Consider the following 23,493-nt stretch of genomic DNA (forward strand, 5'->3'; position numbering starts at 1 on the left):
TGTTATCACTGGTAGCTATAAATATTTGCAAGGTAATTGTCAAATCTGAAAACTTGCATATGGTATTTCCCCTCTAGCAATCTACTTTTGCTATCAACTGAGTTATTTAAAACAGACGTAATTCCAACACAACAGTGGTCTATAATAACCAAGAAGGAAAATCTTACACCACCCTGTTCTAAATTACTGGAATCACTAACTCCACATCTCATTTTTGGAAGGCAATTTGAGATGCAAATAAAGAAATTACTGGAACCATCATCAATATAGTTTATGGAATTCAAAATATTGGCTGCAAACTGGCTCCAACTTATTCCCTGAGCCCAGGAAAAATTTGAGCAGAAACTTTGGAATAGTCTATTATTAAAGAAACAGTGAGAATTTAAGTGAGCATTGAAAATTGGTAAAATGGAAAACAAGTTCCAGACTTACAATAGTACTTATTCATTACCAAAATGACTTTTGACATATTTATCCTGAAAGAGTCTCTTGCTCACTTTGCTTTCAGTATTTTGTTGCAAGGTAATTTAACATACTAGGTTATCAGCTCTTTTTTCTCATAGCACAACATTAGATTCCTCTGAGATTAATAAGGGAAAAAGGGTCACCAACCCAGACCCCTTTCATTCTCCCCTCTGCCCAGGATTATTTTAAAGGAGGAGAGAGTCCATATCAGTATGTTTGAGCTAAGAGAATGGGGGTGGGTGAGGTGATGCCTAGTTCCTGATGCTAGTTCCCCATCCACTGAAATCTGCTAATAAAAGGAAGAATTGTCATAGCTGTTTTCCCTCAGTCTTGCTCAGCTGCAAATCCCTACAGGTGTACAGTCTTCACATACAAAGTCAAAGAGTGAAATAACCAAAAGGCCACTGCCTGGGGAAAGAGACAGAGTGACAGGCCTCCTCCCCACCCCAAATTCCCACCCACCCTGCTCCCTGAGACACACATAGTTAGGCCGCACCTAATGTGACGTTGAGGCCTCCTTTACATTGCCTCCTTACATTTACTTGGAAAAGAGAAACGAACTCTCAAAACTCCACATTACTTACAGAGGATAGAACACAATAGGCTAAATAAAAAGTTTGGTGTATCAGGGCTTACTGATCAGCAATTACTTTAAATTTCCTATTGGGGCAGCATTTTGCAACTTCAAAACGAGTGAAGGACAACTAGTTTATCAAAGAGATAAACCAGTTCCAGTTTGATGAGGCTGTTTATACAGCTAAAATAATTTTCAAAGGCCTGTCAATAAGCACCTTTATTAAAACAATAGACAACAGACTTAGCCAATATGGGGTTGACGTGAGACCCATAACTCATTTCTTTAAAAAAGAATGTGTTTGCATGAGGTTGTTTTCCTAGTACAAGTGAAATCAAGTTATAAACAGCATTATCTTCTTTAAGAGATTTTTTTTATTTGAGTAATTTCTGGATCCCATGTTACTATGACATCCATTTTATTAAACACTTTGAAGTCATTCTTCTAAGTCATTGATTTCCTAGAGTTGTTTGCTTCAAAATATTTTTGAAATATAAAATATAATCAGAAAACTGCACATCATGTGTACCACAGGATGGACTGTTGCAAACAGAGCCTACCCAGGTAGCCCAGCACCCAGACTGAGAGCCTGAACATGAAAACATCCCAGAGCACCTCACCTGCTCACCTGCTTCTTCACAATATACTGATATTCTGATGTCTAACAGCAGAAATTAGCTCTGTGTGGTTTTGCACCACAGAGACTTTTTTTCAGATGTAAATAAAGTATCCTCACTTGCTACATTACAATAGAATCCAGTTTTGCTTGAATGGAGCAAAACTGGAGATAGTATTATAATTCAAGTTCCTTTTAATAATTGGCACAAGTGGGAAGTAAGTAAATCAATATATCTACTTATCCAGGAAATACTGAAATTCTTTAAAAATATTTGGTTTCTAAAGCTACCTCGTATAATTTTCTTCCCTCATTCAAACACAAGTAGCTGTTCTTTATTTGTTTCCATTCATAGATTCAGTCTCCTTCCTAAGAACCTCTTTGGAATGGGTAACTTCTGAAGCGCTCATAAGCTGATGGCCGTGATAACCAGTGGTGCAGGAACTAAAGCTAATATGAAATATACCTGCAATTTTCTACTGGAGGTGGTGGGAAGGATGTTTGTGTCTCTCTTTCCAGCTGCTCTGCTTTCTGCCCTTCTTTCTGGCATCAGCCCCAGCATCAGTTTTCTTCTGCTCTGTTTCCCTGTTGGGATGCAGCCAGGCTACCTCATTTCCTGCCTGTCCTGCCATCTGCCCGGGACCCTGTAATCAGCTGCTCTGCTGTGACTCCTCTTCCTTTGCTCTTTGCCTCAGGCTCAGGAGGCCTTGGGGTTGGAAAACCATAGTTCATTTCCACCCTTTTATCCCATTTCCCTCACTTTCACATGGCCTCCCATGAATATTAATACTGACATTTTCTTATCCAGAGATGCTCACATATGGAAAAAGAACTTCTTTGCTCTAATTTAATCAGAAACAAGAACAAGATGACTTGTGGATACTGAAAGGTGCCCACTTTCATAAAGCAATCCTAACAGCAGGCTTCAAAGAGCTCATCCATTGTCATTTCCTCAGAAGATGCATTATTTTTTGTAAGATACATTATGTTTAGTAAAAATACTATAGCTTAAATTCATCTGATAAGTGTCTTACAGAATGTTTCACAGGTTCATCACAGCTAAGCATGGATTCATGCAACTGAAATTAAAATTAACCATAATTAATAACTTAATAATTAAAATTCATTGTAAAAATTTTAAAATATTTGCCCTTTGCACAGCTTACGGTACCTTTCCCATTGTATTCTATGTTGTGATGAGGAAGAGAGATGACATATTCAAACAGAATATTAGTGGTACTGCATCCATCTAAATTCAGGATACTGTTTGCAAGTTAGATCTCAAGATACTATAATTAAATTATCTTATGACCTCTTGCCCAGTTAGCCCAGTACTATTATGAAAGTAATCAACATTCCCTACTGACATTGGCAGTATAGGGTAAAACAGAAGAGTTTACAAAGTAGATCAATTATAATTGAATATCAACACACTATTATTAATAATAAATACATAGAACTAAAACTGTATTCTTCTCATGAGGTACTACTTAATTAGTAGGAAATCTTTGTATGGCTACAGGCAACCATTATACTTAAAGCTAAAATGTGGTCTATGAAATGTGGTCTAAGAATTCCAAACTAAACCTGATATAGGATTCAGACTGAAGTCCACAGGGGATGAAAATATGCATTTTCTTCCTTCAATTCACTAAATTAGAGAAGTTTGCATTCTGAGCAATTTCAGAATTGAAGAAATCTAACACTAACATTTCTGGATGCTGTCATCAACAATTCACAAGAAAAATAAAACCAGGAACTCCATTGATTTAACAATAGCTATGTCAATTCCTACCAAACCTAGCTAAATAATCTCCCATGATTGGAAAATGTCCCATATAAATAAAAGCTTTCAGAGGAAAAAAATTAGATAAATTTCCATTGCAATAGCTGGCAGTACAGTCTGTCATGTGGTGGTTTTAAATTAAATTCCAAGTTATTTCTAGCTATCCTAGGGTCTTTATTGTTTAAAATTAGTAACCACTTCAATATAAATCAAATCCATGCTAGGATGTTCAATCTAACTCTCATTCTTTAGCTGTTGGCCAAATATTTTCCAATTTTAACATTTACATTGCCAAAGACAGATCTAATTGGTCTGGTTTACAGAGCTAGTTCTCCGTTTTCCTTTTCTGGTATCTAGGGCATCAACTCTAAGTTAATGCCAGTTTTATATGACTGTACAGTGCTATGAACTGTGTGAGAAGATCAGAAATCCTCACTGACTTACTATGACAAGGATGTATGGTATGTTGAAGGCCTGAAACTCCACTGGTCTAGAGAAATAAAGTAGAGTCAACCTAGATTTGTATTTATTTAGCAGAAATAGTTTGTCAGCCCATCATAATGCTCCAGGTTAGGATAAGTTAACCAGCTTCCTCATTTATCCTGTTTATAATGTGTGAGGTTCTGTATTAGACACAAGAATGAAGCACAAGCATGAACTAAACATGATCACTGTCCACTAGGAGCTCACAATCTGCCCTTGGTGGAGGACTGTACTTCTATCAACAAAGTATACAGATACCAAAGGGATTTTTCTTCAAGAAAGTTTTTGCTAATTTAAGAATAATCTAAATAATTAAGTAAATACAGATTTTCTTCAAGAAACTTTTTGCTAATTTAAGAATAATCCAAATAGTCCAGTAAATACAGATCTTCTTCCCACTTTTAATATGATTAATAATTTAAAGAGAATAAGAGTATTCTTTATTTGGGTAAAGAGTATTGTCTTTAAATGTGTTAGGATCTAAGATAGAAAATAAAACATGTGTACCAAGGGAACAATAATGAGCATTTTCCTTTCCTGATCTGTTCAATACTGATTTATTGAAACAAATAAAGATGGAAGAAAAGCAAATAGAAAATAATGATCATAGAGTGAGTCAATGATTGTTATATACCTGTTATAGATAAAGCTCAGAAAAAATAATTTTAGTAGGAAACAAAGCTATGAAGGATAAGGAGGAAAAACAGGAAATGAATTGGAAAGGAAATGTGCTCAAAGGATAACAGAAGCTTCAAGATTATGAATCACAGAGAAAAATCCACATCTGAAACCAATGGAATTAAAAACAGAGTATGTTTGCTAAACTAGAATTATGGTCATGATGATGTATAAGAATGAGAAAATAAATATCTTAGCTCAGGGAAGGCTGTGTGGACAGAATAAAACTAAGAGTTGTTTGGGTTTTGGGAAAGTGCAGGAAAAAGAGGAATAGTTGAGTCTTGGTGAACAGAATTAAATGTAAGATATGCAGAACAACAACAATGATCTTGTTGGACATATGCTGTCATATTTGAAGAATACACCAACTCATAAAGAATCAGCACACAGTAACAGCAAAAGAGATTAACAATTACAGAGTGCATATAGTGTCTCAGTTGCACATGAGCATATTTTCCTTATTGATGGTAAACTTTAAAAAAAAACGTGAAATCGTTTAAGGAGTGATGAATAAGCCATGATTTCCCATTCAAATATCTGTCAAACATTATGAGCCAGAGAAACTTACCAATACTGTTCACTCATAGGACTTTTGAAAAAACAGAATGGTACCAAAAAATAATTAACCCATTGTTATTTTTTTTGCATAGTTTATCTGGATTGAAATGGAATTTATGGTTCATATAAGAAAATCTACATTTCAACATACAGTAACTCCTTTCCAAACTATCTCAATGCAAAACGCAGAACATTTCTGAGGGATTACACCATTGATTCTCAGCCAAATATCACAGACTTTCAGCACCCACAACTTCTTTAAAAAGCACATCCTACACTAATTAATGATTGTAATACATTTTGTAGTTATAAAAGTTAAAAAATGAAAAAATCAAGGCAAAAGTTCATATGTATGTGCTTACTTGGATTAAAGGAACAGTTCTGATCTCACTGGCTACCAGTCAGGAAGAACCAAATACCCAGCACCTCCTAGTGACCACATAATTTATGTAACAATGGCATAAATATCACAAACTGCTTTTGAATGAGGACATGTGTGGACCTGTGTCATAAAATTCTTAAACCACAATGAATATCTTCAAAAGTGATTTGTATTGTCTTGCTTAACCAAACTCTGAATCTGTCATTTGATATTTAGAGACACAAAATTCAAATGCAATACAGGTCTTAAATGTAAGTTGCTTCTGTGGTAAAAGCAGATACAAAAATTACAAAATGTCACATGTTTTCTTCCTTTCTCAAGAGCTGAGTATTCTCTTTAAATGTGTTAGGATCTAAAATAGAAAACTTTTATCCACATACATGACTCCAGTAAATGATAAGATAGGCCAAACATAGAATTTCATTTTACATTTATATTCAGCATTAGATCTGATTGGAAATCATAAATAGTAACCTTTGTCTTACACATACACATACATATATGTACATGTATACATACATATAAACATTCTTGAATGAAAGAACTGTTTAACAAATGGGAAGACCAAGTTTTAATGACTAATAAAAAATCTTTGAGTTAAAAAACCTTCAAACAGCAAAATATGCTGAATTACATAATACATTTTACGAAATTACTCAAAAATTGCAACAGAAAAATCAGTGGAAAGATTTCACTTAAAGAGATCCAAAGCCAATGTTTCTATACTTTAATTTATTTATAGGATATCCAGTCTCCTGGAGTTACAGAGTAATAAAATCAAATACTTTCATAATACTCTGCATCATCTTTTGCTCTAACTGCTTCACACGACTTGTCTAATCTTCACAACCAACTTATGGGGTAGGTACTATTATTATCACCTCCATTTCACAGGCAAGAAAACTGGCATGAAAAAGTTAACAATTTTCCCAAGATAACAAACTAGTAAATGTCAGACCTGAGTTTGGAACTAAAGAAGTCAGGAAACAAAGTCCATGATCTAAACTACTATACCACCATGCCTTCCACAAAATGCTACACTATGGTTCTCTCTACATTAGAGGGAAGAAAAATTACCTAAAACTTTATCTAGAGTACATTTCTCAGTATTTTTATCTAACACAGACAAAAGATATCTACTAAGATATCCATTTTTTAAATCTATTAATGTATTATCCCTTGTGTATTTCCAAAATAACCTCAAGTTTATAAGATGCATGTCTAGGAAAATGTTGGTAGCAGTGAGACCCAGAAAGTTGAGATTGGCTACTAAGAGAAATAATGTGTTAAGTTCTGTATTTGTTAGGTTTACAGTTTCTTCCCTTAATTTGTTGATTCAACAGTATTTATTGAGTTAATACTACAGGAATGTAGTCATCAGCAAAAAACTTCCAACATGGAGCTTGCCTTCTAATGGGAGTCATTATAGGTAGTTCTGAGATCATTACATATTATCCATTGGTGATATACAGGAAACAGAAATGCAAATAAATGGACAAGTTTAAAGTTTTAGATTTGGGATCACTCATAAAGGGGTAATGATCAAAACTTTGAGAATTGGTGACTGGTCCTAAAATTGTGAAAAAGGAATATAAGTCCCAGAAGTATTTGAGGAAATAGTCAAAATTAGAACATGAGAAGAATAAAAGGGGCCAAGAACAGTGGACCAGACATTTACAAAAACCACAAAGAGAAAGTTATTTCAGGAAAACTACTGAAAGTAACAGTTTAATTAACAATGCCAATGGAGAAAAGGACTTGGCAAAAATTAATCACTGCTCTATTATTTCCTGAAAAAGTTTTCAGTAAAGTAGTGAAGCAGATGCCAAATTGCAGGGCAAAGAAATTATATTTTCCTTATTACCCAGCAACAACAAAGAGAGAGAAAGAGAAAGAAAGAAAGGACAGAGAAGTTAAGGGAGAAAAGAGTCAAAATGTGTTATGTTGTCATTTTCTTTAAAGGCATGAGTAAACTGTTAAAATCTGAAAATAGATATATGATAGCTTTGTAATATGTCAACTTGGTTAGGTTAAACTACATTTTCCAGAATTTCCCTTTCTTTTAAATGTATGTTTCAATTTAGGTGGGCCACAAGAAAAATTCTCACAAAAGATTTGGAGCACTGAAGTAAAACAGTAGTCACTTTCATAATAATATCAACTCCCTGGTATTGTAAGGATTACATTAGATTATGTAGCAAAAGCACTTAGCTCTGTGCCTGGCAGACTGAAAAGATTTAAAAGTCTTCTGTAAATATCAGTGCTATCTGAATATCTGTATACTCCAAATTCATATGTGAAATACTAATCCCCAAGATGACAATACTAAGGAACATTTAGGTGAGTAGGTCATGAAGGCAGGATCTTCAGAAATGGGATCCGTATCCTTAGGAAAGAGCCCCAAGAAAGCTCCTTGGTCCCTTCTGACTTGTGAGGTTACAGCAAAAAAGAGGGACTTCTAAGAAGTGGGTTCTCCAGATACAAAGTCAGCTGGTGTCATGATCTTGAACTTCTCAGGTCCCAGAACTGTGAGAAATAAATGTTTGTTGTTCATAAAACAAAACAACATAAACCAGCAGCCATTTTGCAGCTCACACACTTTGTCATTTATCTGCTTACTCAAATTGTGATGTGAGCAGTGGTCAAGCTTGCAGCTGGATCACCCTCTCCTGAATCTTCCTTCAGCTTCTATGACTCTTGGACCAAATATACATGCTCAGCTCCTGATGAAGGACCCTGACTTCCTCAGGACATCCATACCACCCAAATGATAGGCAGCAATAACACAAGGAGTTCAGTCCATCGTCCTGGGCTCCAGCTCACCCTGTGGATCCCAGCTTGCTTTGGGTTCCCCATGCTTTATGTCCACCTTGCCTTCCTGATTGCTTGTCCTATGGACTTCAAACTCTAGCATCAGACCCAGAGATAAAAGCCTTATGGCCATTCTTACACAACACCCATAGTAGCTTAAATTCAAATCTCTATAACTATAAAATTGTATACATAGGCATAAAGATATAGAGATAGATAGATTGATGATAGATAGATCAATCAATCCTAGTAGTTCTCCTTCTCTGACTGAACTCTGAGTGATACAGACTTTGGACCAAAAGAGGTTCCAGAAAGCAGGTCATTCTGGACTGTTTTCAGTTGTAAAGGGGAAATCGCTAGTGTATGACAGGCAGTGGTAAACAGTTACTCAAATTATCATCTACAGATGCCTGTATTCAAATGTCTATAGGCTGCAAGACTGTGGACTTGCTGCCTTAGAAAATTTTGATGAAAATATGGAATATAATGGGTGTGACTTATTGCTTCTAACTATGCAAAAGAACAAAATATCATTGTGACCTACCAGTCAGAGTAGAGGCTTATAGAGATTAAGTGAAAATGAAATTTTTGCTCAAATCCACCTCACAGTTGCTCCCTGAATCTTCTTTGGTTATTTGCCTAGGTACAGAATGTTTAATTGGGGTAGGCATACTCAGCAATTGGCAGAACCCACACACTGGTTCCCTGACCTATGGAACAAAGCCTGTAATGGTAATAAAAGCCAAGTGAAAGCCTCTATTCTAGATCTACCTCTACCAACAGAAATAGTAAATGAGAGGCAATATCATATTCCTAGAGGGATTTCAAAGATTAATGCCATCAAGGACTTGAAAGATGCAGAAGTGGTCATTTCTACCTCATCCACATTCAACTTGCCTATTTGGCCTGTGCAGAAGTAAAATGGATCTTGGAAAATAACAGTGAATAATCATAAGCTTAATGAGGTATCGATTCAAATTCAGCTGCTGTTTTAGATGTGGTTTTTTTGCTGGAGCAAATCAACACATCCCCTGGCACCTGATATGCAGCTGTTGATCTCATGGATACTTTCTTAAGTACACCCTTTAATATATATCTGTTAGCATGAAAGTTGGCTGGCATGATGAGCAATATTTAATTTAATTGTTCCACCTCAGCATCAACTCTCTAGTCCTAGGTCATAACATAGTTATAGGGGATCTTGATTATTTTTCCCTTGCATATCATGCACCATGGCATTGATGATATTATGCTGATGGGCCTCATGAGCAAGAAATATTAATTACTCTAGACACATTGCTAAGACATTTGTGTGCCAGAAGGTGAGAAATAAACTCCACAAAACGTAAAGTCCTGACTCCTCAGTGAAATTTCTAGGGATCCAGTAACCTGGAGCATGTCGAGACAGTCCTTCGAATGTGGAGGATAAGTTGCTACATCTGTCCCGTCTACCACTAAGAGGCACAATGCCTAGCAACCCTTTTGTATTTTGGAGGCAATGAAAATTGCATTTGAGTGTTACTCTCTATCTTGACCCATACCCATGGCCTCATGATGTGCTCCCTATGACCAATCAACTGAGGGAGAAAAACTCAGACTTGCTATACAATACACAGTCACTACCCAAAAATGGACAGCTGCAACCCTTCAGCCCTTATCATGGGGGCCCTTGAAGCACAGTGGTGAATGGAAATCCTCCCAGTGGGCAGCATTTTGAACAGGGCAACTGATTATGCATTTTGCCTAGAAAGGAATATGGTCAGAGGTTTGGATCTACATGAACACATCAGCCATGGATAATGGTTTGACTGGATGGACAGGGACATGGAACAATTGCAACTGGAAAATTGGTGACAAGAAGATGGAGGAAAGAAGTATGCATATATTCCTCTCTGAGAAGGCACTCAGTATGAAATATTTGTCACCCATGTGAATGCTTAGCAATGGGTGAACTAAGCAAAGGAAGCTTTTAATAATCAGGTGGATAGGATGACCTGTTTTGTGAGTGTCCTTCAGCCTCCTTTCCCAGTCATTCCTGCCGCTGCCCAATGGGCCCATAAATGAACGGGATATGGCCATCAGGGAGAGATGCTGTACCTGAGCTCAGCAACATGGACTTTGACTCACCAAACTCCTCTGGCTACAGCTAGTATTGAGTGTCCAATCTGCCAACAGTCGGAACCAACACAAGCTCTCAATATGGCGCCTATACCAGGGTGACCACCCAGGTAGCCTGGGGGCAAGTTAATGACTCTGGGTCACTTCCACCCTGGAGGAGGCAGCACTTTTTTCTTAGTGTAATAGATACTTTAGATATAGATTTGCCTTCCCAGCACATAATGCTTATGCCTGAAACTACCATCCAGGGGTGAAGAGAGTGCCTTATTCACTGTCACGGTGTTCCACATAGAATCACTTCTAACTAAGGAAATCACTTCACAGCAAATTAAATGTGACAATGCATCCATGCTCATAGCATTCACTGGTTTTACCATGTTCTCCATTGCCCTGAAGCAACTGGCTTGATAGACTAGTGGAATGGCCTTTTGAACACTGTTAGGTCACTAGGTAAGTGACAATACCTAGCAGGCTGAGGCCATGGCCTTCAGGTAGTGACACATGCTCTAAGTCAGCAGAACATATATGTGATGATATGGTGCTGTTTCTTCCATAGCCAGGATTCATGGGTGTGGGAATCAGGATGTGGGAATGAGAGCAGTTTCTTTTTCTGTTATCCCTAGTGACCCACTAACAAAATTTTTGTGTCCCACCACTGCAGACTAATTTCTCCTGGCATGGAGATCTTTAGCTCCAAAATGAAGAGTGCTTCCTCCACGGGACACCGCAGTGGCCTCACTGAGCTGCAGGGAGGGACTCTTGCCAGTCCCTTTGGCTCCTCCCACCACTGAATTAGCCTGCAAAAAGAGGGGCTGGGGTGCTGGACCCCGACTATCAAGGTGAACTTGATAATGACATGAGGGTAAGGGGGACTTCGCTAGATCCTCTGGGGCGCTCCTGGTAATCCCAAATCCTGTGATTTAAGTCAGTAGAAAACTACAAAAACCCAATTCAGGCAGGGCTGCCAATAGCCCACATGATTCTGGAAGGAAGGTTTCCATCACCCTATGATACACCCTGTGGAATCATAACCAGCTAAGGTACTTGTCAAGAGCAGAGGAATACGGACCGAGCAGTGGAAGAAGGCAGCTATAAATTCTAACTATGACAATATGATCAGGTGCAGAAATGAGAACTCTAACAGATAAGGTCTTTTCCTTCTTACTTTGTTACACATATGTTTGTGTGTGTATATATATATCTGTACATATATACATATATACATATATCTTAACATATAACATTAATATACATATATAATAACCAAATACATTTATATACCAAATATATTTGTTTTCTTCCCCTCTCAACCTATTATCTAGCATTTGATGCCTTAATACTAGATAACTCTCTATCTCAGTATTTTAAGTTTTACAATATCAAAAGGAAATATGTGAATCAACTGCGATAAGAGTGAATACAACCCAAAGGCAGAAAAAGAACATGGTTTCCTTTTTGAGGAGAAATGACTGTTACATTCTCAGTTGTACACAAGTGAGTTAAATCATGTCATACAGGAGCATGACTCTATTATTGTCTTTATATTGAAGTTAAATGTAGTTTAAGGAAATGTATTTGACTGACAGTTGACAAAAGGTGCATTGTGGTGGTTTTGCAATATGTCAACCTGCTGGAAAACTACATTTCCCAGAATTTCCCTTCCGAACATGTTTGGTTAGAGTGGAAATACTGTTTAAAATTATAGTACATGCCCTTAAGGCTGTTGTGTCAACTCAATTGCCTCAACACTTGACTTCCATCTTCACTGTCCACACTCAGCAGCTCACCATTACAGGACTGAGAGAGCAGGACAAGCTGGAAACCACAATATGAGCTGGACTAACACCTGCCTTAGTTCTTCTTCCCTCTAGTTCTGGTGGTGTGAGAGGGCCTGCAGAAGCCACAGCCCTTCATCATAGAATTAAGCACATGTTCTAGGCCCAGAAGGCAGAGAAGCTGAAGGAATATCCAGGGAAGATGGAGAAGTTGCAGACCTGGCTTCTACCTCATATGAGAGCTACGAAATAATTACTGCTTCATTTCCATCACCCAATTCTCTCATAAGAATCTCTCTATCTCACAGTCCACTCTATCTGAACAATATTTTAGATAATCCAAATGTAGCCTCTGCTTCCGACCGATGAAAGCTGGTAAGGAAAATGTCTGATTCAAACTCTAAGTCTGCTCTTCCAGCTATGTAATTTGGAAACAATTTCAGGTGCCCATTTATCTCTCTAAGCCTCTCCAAGTCTGACATCTTCAACAGATACTTTCCTATGCCCTGTTGTTTTAGAGAAATACCATGAGTTTTTTGCATATTTAATCCAAATATTATGCCATTTGTCTTGGATCTCTTACACATTCTACCATTGCCTTTGAATCACTTAATGTGTATTAGAGCTCATGGAAATCTAAACATTTTTTTTCTCTAAATTTGCTCTCTTTATTTATATACATCCATTTTACTATTTTATCATGCTTCTTTCCATCAACACCAGAATTTATGACAAATCATTTATTAGAATGAAGATTCATATTTGGAAACAATGAAATGCTAGCTATAGATGATTAGTCTACAGATGAGTGTTCCTTTATTTAGCCTAAATCAGTTGTTTCCTCACCAGTATCCTTGACACATACATGAGAACTTGAGTTCACTACAGGATTAAGTCCAACTAATAACCTATTGTTTGTCCACTTCTTTCCACTCTAAATATTTCCTCAAAAATTTCATTTCAATAAAATTTTTCAACAAAATGCTTTTTAGTAAATCCTCTGTAACTATAACAATATAATAATAATCTCTAAAAACCTATCGATTCCAAAATGCAGTCACCTTTTCTGCAATTGTCATATATGAATTGCATGCTGAGCCTGGCCTGGAATGTTAAGCCCCAGAGCATGGACCACATCATCACCTGTGAGTTTTGTATTTTTTTTACTAACATTGAATATATAGCTTGTGCTCAACAAATAATACATAACAATCATGGATTTCATTTGCAGGTGTGCTCATTTGAGAAATGGAATTTTTTCCTGTGACCTTGCCAACAAATTCTCCCTCTATCCTGAGAAAAAAGCCCTATCCCAGACCCCACCCCCCCAAAATGCAGACTAGCTCAGACGTACAATTTCTTCTCAGGCTCACATCCTAGAGTACTGCAGAGTACTCAAAAAAAAAAGTCAGCAATAATGCAGTGCTCCTGAGAATGAAGGTACATTATATGACAACAGCGAATACACAAATCTGAGTACATGCCCATGATGACAGACCAGTAGGCAATCAGATGCCCAGAGATAACCAGCCCGGCAGCCTCTATTAAAAGATACAGAAATTCAGATGCCTGATAATGTCTAGTTCAGCCCCATCTACTGAAAAGTCACATTACTTGTTTTCTTAAATTCATTGAATTCATTCATTGTAAGCTTATTGAGTGCTTACTGTATGTCCAGTACCAGTTTAGGAGATAATGGCCAGCAAATTAATAATGCCCATGTTCTTCCCCAAGGAGCCCACAGTTTTGTAGGGTGGACAGATGTGTAAATGACCAATCATGATACACTACGATGGGATAGATGCTCACATAGTGATTTGTACAAGAAACCGCGATGAAACAGAGAAGGAAACACTAAATTCTGTCAATTTACACAAGATATTATTCCCATACTAAAGGACCTACTTTACAAAAGAATTACATTCCCGTCATCTTCAATAAAACATGAATTTATATCACAAGTGTATCTTGTCTTAGATCTCAATATCACTATAACTTTGCTTATGGCTTTATTTTCTCCTTGCTTACTTTTCATGAGAAAGAATAGTTTTACTTGTTTACAAGAATTAACTTACTTGGAGACAGTTGCTTGTGGAGTATGATTTGAGGCTCCTGATCTCACTCCCTCTTAAGGACCTTCTAAGATCCTGAAATGCCTACTGTTCATGCTTTAGATTTCTTTAAGGCTAGCAGAGTCCTACAAACTAGTTTTTGATTGAAAGATCCTTGGAAGATAAAATATATCTAACCACTTAGATATCTCACAAAGTCTCAAAAAGATTGTATCTAAAGTTAAACTCATGGCCACTCCCACTGATCTGTCCCTCCTCTAGTATTTCCTTTCTTTGCAACAGTAACTCCACACATTTAGCTGCTCCTATCAGAAATCTGAATCAGCAGACATCTACCCCACCAAAACCACTCTTTTCAAGGCTTGCCAAAGCCTCCTTGTTACTAAATCCAATGGTCTCTTCTCAATAGTCACCTTATTTGACTTACCTGAAGAAGGTGACCTGAATGGTTGACCCACCTCCTTGAAACCCGTTCTTTATCTGGTTTCCGGGACACCACCCTTGCCTTGCTGTACTTTCCTCCCACCTTACTAGTTGCTCCTTTTCAATATTCTTAACTTGTTCCTCTATTTCTACTTAACTTTTAAATGGTGCAGCGTCCCAGGGTTCAGTCTCTGGGCCTTTTCTCCTTTTTATTTAAACACATTCCCTTGACAATCTCAACCAGTCACATGGCTCTGAATATTATCTGAGAGGTATGTTATAGGTTGAATTATGTCCTCCCACAAAATTATACAGAGGTCCTAACTTCCAGTACCTCATAATGTGACTGTATTTGGAGATAAGGTCTTTAAAGAGGCAATTAAGTCAAAATGAGGTGATTGGGGTGGACCCTAATCCAGTATGACTGCTGTCCCTACAAGAGATTAAGACACAGGCAGACACAGAAGGATGACCATGTAGTAACACACAGCAAGAAAACAACCATCTACAAGCCAAGGAGAGAGGCCTCAGAATAAAGTAACCCTGTGGACATCTTGATCTCGGACTTGCAGCCTCCAGAACTGTGAGAAACTAAATTTCTATTCAAGCCACCCAGTTGATGGCGTTTTGTATGGCAGTCCTAGCAAACTAATATAAGCCAAATATATATAACCTCAGCCTTTTATATCCAACTTCCCAATGTAAATCTCATCTCGGATGATCTCCTAAACTTCTAAACTTTAATATGCCCCAAACCAAGTTTCCAGGAAAAGGCAAAACCATCTTTCCAGTTACTCACGCCAAAAAGTTTGCAGTCACTCACAACTCCCACTTTTCTCTTACCCCACATTAACCTATCAGCAATTTTGTAGGCTCTACCTTCAAAAAAGATCCAGAATGAAACTACTTCTTACCACCCCCATTGATGCAACCCTGGCCCAAGACACCATGATGCGGCACCAGGACCACTACACATCCTCCTAAATGGCATCCCTGCTTTGGCTCTTATGCCCAATTCATTCTATTTTCAACTTATCCTACAGAGTGATCCATTTAAACAGAAACTGGATCCCATAAAACCCTCCAGTGATTTTACATCTCACTCCAAGTAAAAGCCAAAGTACTTACATGGTCAAAAAATAAATAAATCCATTCATTCCATCCCTTCAGCACCGCTCTCCCTCCCTCTCTGATCCCTATTCCTACCATTCTTACCTTTATACATTCTACTCCAGCCCACTGCTTTCCTTTGCAGTAATGCTGCTCTAACCACAGGCCCTATATCTACCCTGCTCTCTGCCTGGGGTGCTCTTCACATTCTCCACACTGCTCAATCTCACCTCCCCTCACTTCCTTCACATATTTGCTCAAATGACACCTTCTCAGTGATGACTTGTATGCTCTGTATATTTAAATCTGCAGTGCTCCCTTACTGCCTCGCCCTCCCCTACTTTACCTCATAGCACATATCCCCCTTAAACATACTTAATATTTTTCTTACTTATCTTACTCCTGGCTTATCTTATGTACTGTCTGCCCTGCCCTCCCACAACCATCCAATTAAAATGTGAGTTCTGCAAGGTCAGAGATTTTCATTTGATGCACTATTTTAATTCATATAAGGTAATCAATAGATTTCCACTGAATGAATAATAGATGGACTTATGGAATTATTTGTATAATTTAAGATTTGTCTTCCCATTAGACTGTAAAGTCCATAGAAGAAGGACAAAGTCTACTTTGCTTACCAGTAAAATTTTAATACCACCATTCTTGACTAGGAAATCATTTAAATATCATTTACCAATAAAAAAATGAAAAGATGGATCATACTTCAATATGGATTATTTCAAAAGATAATTGTAAACCAATCACCTTGAGAATGACTTATAAATATGCAACTAAGTTTGAATTAAATAAATTACTTGAAAGAAGTAATAAGAGCTAATGTAATACAAAAGAGCTTATCATTACATAAAAGCTACTTAACCATTTAAAATAAAATACTCAAAACTAAACTGTCATAAACATAATATTGGGTGAAAACACATATAATTTGAATTCTGTCTTGTAAAATGTAAAGTATGTAAAACTCTACTGTTAAGATATACACATATGCAAAAAAAATAAAGAAATGCATGGGAATGATAAATATCAAATTCAGAAAATTATACATCTCTATAGGGAAGGGAGGGAACTGCAATTAGAAAAAGGCACAGGAGAGATTTCCACTGGGTTTGTAATGCTTTCGCTGGTAAGCCAGTTATCGATAAATGGCTGTTCATTAGCATATTCTTTACACATTTTTGTTAGTCTGAAATAAACCCAAATAAATAAAACACACATTAAACACAAATATAAGCCTAGAAGCCAAGAGGAGCTTTAAACTATCTCCATGTTTTTCCTTTGCTATACTACCTACGCAAGCTCTTTAGTGTTCGCTGGGAGGCACAATCACTTCTAAAGATTAGGTAGCCTGCTTCTCCAAGGTTTGCCTCTTTCTGCTGTGCACTGAATTCTGACTGGTGTTAACACTTGAGTATAAGAAACTGTACTCTAGAAATTGTTTTCTTGCTAATTGGTTTTTTTAATTAAGTTGTAGTTATCTAATACATTTACCTTTCCACTCTATGGTAACTAGAAATAAAGGAAAATTAGAAACACGGCTGAGTTTCTTTCATCTATGGATCCAGAAAATTGATCTTTAGGAAATCACTAGGGGACACAGTTTTTAATGAATTTAGTAAATAAAATTTCTTCTTTTGGGCTAACTGGAAGCACTCATAGCTACATATGTGGTTCTTTAACTCTTGGTATTCAGGTCCTGAAAAATGTGTGAAGAGAAAAAACCTTTGCAAAATTTGGGGCTCAGACTAAAAGTACCAATAAAATTTTTTAATGTGACTGGTTATTTTATATACCTAGGGGGCCTTTGTGTTATATTATAAAAACACATGCTGCAAAGCCTAAAATGAAACCTAGAAATGAGTACTCTCATTTTGCAGAGGGACAAACCCAAATATCTAGGTAGCTCAGAGTTTGTACCAGAACCAAACTCTAGTCTGAGGTGCCCAGCACTATTCCCAGCAAATGTGGGGTTGGGGGGGAGGCGGTGGAGGAAAGGAGCCACCGAGGTGTGAGGATTCTGCTGGCTCCTGCTAGGCACTTGCAAGAATCATTTCTTTAACTTTCACAACAACTTCATGAGGTAGGAATTGTAATTCCATTTTCCTGAAGAACAAACTGGGGCTCAGACAAGTCTTGTCACTCACTGGCCCTTGCTCTTTGGTAAGTAACAGGTAATAAACCAGAATCCAGGCAGGATTTGTCCAACTCCAAAGCTGTGCTTGCCGCACTTTGTCTGCCCTTCTAAATAACTAGTACTAGGGTGAGGTGTGAGATAGTAGAGCAACAGCCCATATCATGCTGCCTCAGCAGGGGCAATATTCTCCCAAAGTGTGAAAAATTCTTGCTACAAGGCTTTGCGATCTGCCAAAGGATCACAGTAGACATACAGATATGTATTACAATATCGTTGTATTATTGTGGAAGGGAGTAACCAGATGAAAAAAATCTAAAATGTTTTCCTAGTGATAATAGACACAAAAAGTTTGAGAAACACTGCTCTGTGTTTGAAAAACAAAGATGCAAGTCAATTTTGAAGTCATTTTTCTGACTCTAAATATAAATTCAAAACCAGGATTCCTGTTTCCCAAATCTCGAATGTATGTTTTCAAGCATTAATGGTTCTTTTCTCTTACAAGCTACAGGCTTTCTGCTGGTCAAATAATGGGTTTTAGCATCAAGCAGACTTACTAAATTGGCAAATCCACTCAACTATCCATGAGGTTTGTAATTACTCAAACTTTCTGGGTTTCACCTTACAGGACTATGAAACAATTAAACATAATAGCATATGAAGTGCATAACGTATAGTAAACTTCCAGTAATAAGAGTCTCTTCCCCACATTTGGCCATCAGTTTTTAAATAGTAAACCCTTAAAAGAGGAACAAAGAATTAAAGAATTGGTTAAAATAAAGGCAGTTTAACTCTGGGGAAAGAAGTGAATATTTTTGACCATTGCAGGATTATGCAGTTTCCTAGTGGTTGGGATTTAGTATTTGAGCATTAAAAAAAGTAGGAGAGGGTTCAATAGCCTATTTGTTGGAATATTTTGAAGGAGGAGTACTTTAAATAGCCTCTGACAGAGGGAAAGATAAAAGGTTCAGTTTACTTTAGCCATAATAGCTCAGTGGTCAGAAGAGCCTATATATGAGCCGTGAAATTGCAGAGGATACATATCTTAAAGGAAAGAAAGGAGGGGCTCTCTTCTCCCCTCCTGGCCTGAGCCAGGAGCTCTGTCCTCTCACTGTATCTCTCAGTAAAAGCCTCTTCCTGGCTCTCCTACTTTGGGTGTTTGCTAAGTTCATTCTTCAATTCCACAAACAAGAACCCTGGCATCATTACTAGGCCTTATTCTAGACACTGGAGGATACAGCAGTGAAACAAAATATATGTCTATAGTCAATGATTCTGTAACATCTTACTATGTTGATAGATAGTAACTGCACTAGAGGGGGTGAGGATTTAATAATATGGATAACTATTGTACTACTGTGCTGTATATTTGAAACTCACATAAGATTGTATATCAATGATATTTTAATAAAAAAACTAATAGTATCATATCTATTTCACTTAAAAATATAAATGTATCTTTGGGATCATGTAAATGCTTTGCATGGTTACAAAACAAAATTAAACAAAAGAGCAAAAAAAACTTGAAAAAAAAAAGAAAGGAAGAGGCAGCAGATAGACTGGCCTCTACAGTGACTGAAACTGGGTCATATTTATATTTATGATATTGTGACAAGCATAATACGCCTCAATGCAACTATATCAATTCAAAAATACTTTAAATGGAGGCTCTCCCTTCCATTGTGCTAGCTCAACATGACAATGAAAATTATTATCCTTATAATTACTCATATTTAATATTTTACATTTCCTTCCATGATAGTGATATGATTATTTAACTAAAGATAAATATGTGCCTCAAGTTGGATTCCATAATGATTAGGTTTTAAATTCAGATACATATATTACTCCATATGTATCAGCCAAAAAAATCTTTACAAAAAATTTCATTTTTCAAATAACTTCTTTTATAGGTTTATTTTTGTATTAATAATACTTATTTTTGTATACTAATATAATCCCTTTAGTTTCTCCTTTAATAACTCATTAAAAAATAATATACTACATAGAAAGAATTATACAATGTTAATATTGGTATATATAAGTATACATATAAAATGTATATTTATTTAAAATTATACATGTACATTTGTATGTATTTCTATCCATCTAAATCTTGTATCTTAGGTGTGTTTGACAATCTTGATATCACATAGGCAATACAAATGAGCAGATTTTATTTCTCTGGTGAGGAAATAACATCATTTTAATTATATACTTATCACCACTCCACAATAGGGGCAAAATAGAAATACCTGAGATAAAGTTATAAAAGAGTGACTCAAGAGCTAATATACTAGAGAAAAGATGATGTAAAGAAGATGATAACAAAATTTAAAGTTGTGTTTCTATTTGTCAGTAAGAAATCACCATTCTAGTGAATATGCAGCCATTGGTTGTATGATTTCAGAACTAATAAGCTTGTCCATGGGGCTCTAATTATCTTGATCTTTGGTTATCTTAATCTTTTCTGAAAATAAATTAAACTTTTCATTAGAGTGAATCTGACTACTTTTGGAGCAGCAATCCATAGGGTGTCCACTTCAAGGCACCAGATTCAGTTCCAAATGCTCTAGGTCACTGCCCACTAAATATTGGAGGAATTAAAGTTTTCTAGTACCAAAGTGGTGAAAGAAAAAGCAGGGTTCCAAAATCATTCTTTACTTCTCTTTTTTAAGCTAATTTGAAATATTACTAGAAACTGGTCATCATGTTAAGCTTTAAAATTTATCAAAAATTCCCTTCTTTCCTATCCTGTCTCACTTCTAAAATGCCTTCCTAGGTGTCTTCGAGTACCCTTCCTTGGTTTTGCATTACATCTGGACTTCTGACTATTTATGGTACTGAATGCCCTGCATAGGCTATTTTCTTCATTGTGTTACAGTTACAGTGTAGAACTCATTATACTATATCAGTGCAATTTTCCACATAAGTAGTGTTGACAGCAATTGATGCTGTCTGTGGCTCAGAGGTTGTAGCAATGGGTAAAGTCCCAGTTAGGAGATTTATTTATTTTCTCTTCTACTTAAATGAATCAGCTTATTTCTTTTCCTTTTAACTGACTGTTTTCTACTTTCTGTTTAGAATTCAGTAGAATTGAACCATCACCTTAATAACCAAGACCAGAAAAAAAAAGGACCCATTTAAATGAAATGACCATTTAGTTAAAGAGCATCAACAAATCCATATTTAACTGTTCTCATCACTATCCCATATCTTAGAATTTGCATAAATTCCTATAAAGTATTGAGTTCCTGGTTTTGTTTATTTACTGGGGGTAAAATATATTATCATCTCATCTATCACAAGGAGTAAATAGCAACAGGCAGCTTTGCACAGACCACAGAGATGTGAACACTGAGCTTTCCCAGACTTTAAAGGTCAATTTATTTTGAAAGAATTTATAAGAATGATTTTGCTATCTTTTCAAGTAAGCAGCATTTCTCTGAATTTTCAAGTCTGAAATGTCATTCTCAAATAATTTCCATTTGTATGTATATATAAACACAGCAATAAACATATTTAGCATTGCATGGCACCACATGTTACTTTATGAAAAAAAGAACCATTTATAAACCCACAAGAGCAATGCTAGGGTCTACAGAAACAAGCATGTACTCCTGTTACAAAAAGAGCTGGGTCTTTCTCCTTTGATCTCAGAAATTTCTCTGGAATTTACATAACAGAGCTTAGGTATGATCAATAATCTAAACAGTTTAAAATGTAGTATTCCAAAATACATCATTAAATGAATGCCTATTTATACTTTCCATAAACTTTTCATGTATTTTAGCTGAGCCATCAGGATCAAAACCCAGAAAGCCTTCATTAAACAACTCCCACCAAGTGCAAGCCACTAATTTTAAACTTAGTGTGTGTGGGTAAAATTTTAACATTTCCAGAGTATCTCGCCTGGCTTTAGGGCATTTGCATATCCTCAGGGGTGGAGAGAAGTTCATCTCCATGTCAATGGGTAATTACCTGGGCAACTGAGGGCATGTCTGAACCTGAGAGTTTAAGGGGAGGGGCTGGGTCACTTGCTGGTTTGCTTCTTCCAGAGCAGGGGAGAGAGAAGGCACTGGACTGCAGCCTGTAAGCCCTTTGACTGATTTCAGTTTTTAGAGGTATTTTGCCCCAGGCTTTCCTCTCTCTGGACTTACAGTGTGAGAAGGTTCTGAAAGCATGTTTTCTTCCTGAGTCACAGAAGGGGATGTATTAAGGCAACAAGAGATCTGATGGAAGAGATTCATTTTGTTTCATTCATGTCTTCACTAGAGTCTGCATCATTTGGCTTGCAATTTTAAGAAATGTTTTAAGTTCTTTCAGCTTAATTTTGGAACTCACTTGAAAGAAGTGGGTTTTCACCCTCCACACATCCAGGCAAATGCCATCAGATTGGTACATTACCACCTGCCATTTTTAACACAACACAAAAGTATAGACTCACCCTGAAGCCCAGAAACAATGTTCTACAGCAATAAATGAATAAAAAAATACAGAGATAAGTTAGGATGACAGGTTATCCTGGTTTAGAAAGTGTCTGTAGTTTAGAAGCATGAACTGGGATATAGCTTGATTTCTGGAAGCTCTAGAACTAGAAGATGTGAAAGATTGAGTGAGTGAAAAATACCCTGGAATCTAATCCTCTACCAAATATTCATCTACCAAATATTCATCTCCAATTCTACTTACTAAGAACTCCATACCCCTGAGAGAGATATATAGGAAATAGGAAATGAGATGATTATGATCATTTTTGGTTGATTTGCTCTTATGCATATCCCATCTGAAGGATCTGTGATTCTTTAGAATATGCCATGAAAAATAGGCGAAGAATATAGATACTGAAAATGCAATCTACAGACAGAACCATTTTAAAAGGAAATGGTTGCCTGATTCTTCTCTAAGAAATCAATAAAACCTTCAGTACCATGTAATAAAATTCAAAAGGAAGAATTGCATCCCCAAAATTCTTAGGTATATGATCATGTGTCAACCTGATAGCCTATTATGTCACTATCTTCCATATCACAAAGGGATCCGTTTTCCATTAACTCTCTTTCAACAAATATTTGTTCCATGCCTGCTGCTTTATAGGAGTTGTTCTAGGAAACTCCTAGAGTTTATTCTTAGGAGAATAAATACAGCAGTGAACAGGTGGAGGGAACTGTGCAAAGATCACAGACAGGAGCATTCCCCACAAAAGGACAGTTAGTACAACTTCCCAAAGTGGGAACACATTTGGTGTGCTCAGTGTAGTTGGAGAGTAAGGAACAAAGGAAGAATAGTATAAAATAAAGTCAGAAGGGTAGGCAAGAACCAAAACATACAGTACTCTGTCAGTCAGGGCAAAAATTTGGGTTACATTTAATTATGATATTTGGTGATCTTCAAAGATCATTCTGGCTACTGCATAAATAGGGAATTGTGCAGAAAAAACAGTAGAAATCAGTGAAACCTGTTATTGTTAAATAGTTGACTGGTTTTAATATA

Source organism: Manis pentadactyla, chromosome 5 (assembly GCF_030020395.1).
Source record: "Manis pentadactyla isolate mManPen7 chromosome 5, mManPen7.hap1, whole genome shotgun sequence".
NCBI lineage: Eukaryota > Metazoa > Chordata > Mammalia > Pholidota > Manidae > Manis > Manis pentadactyla.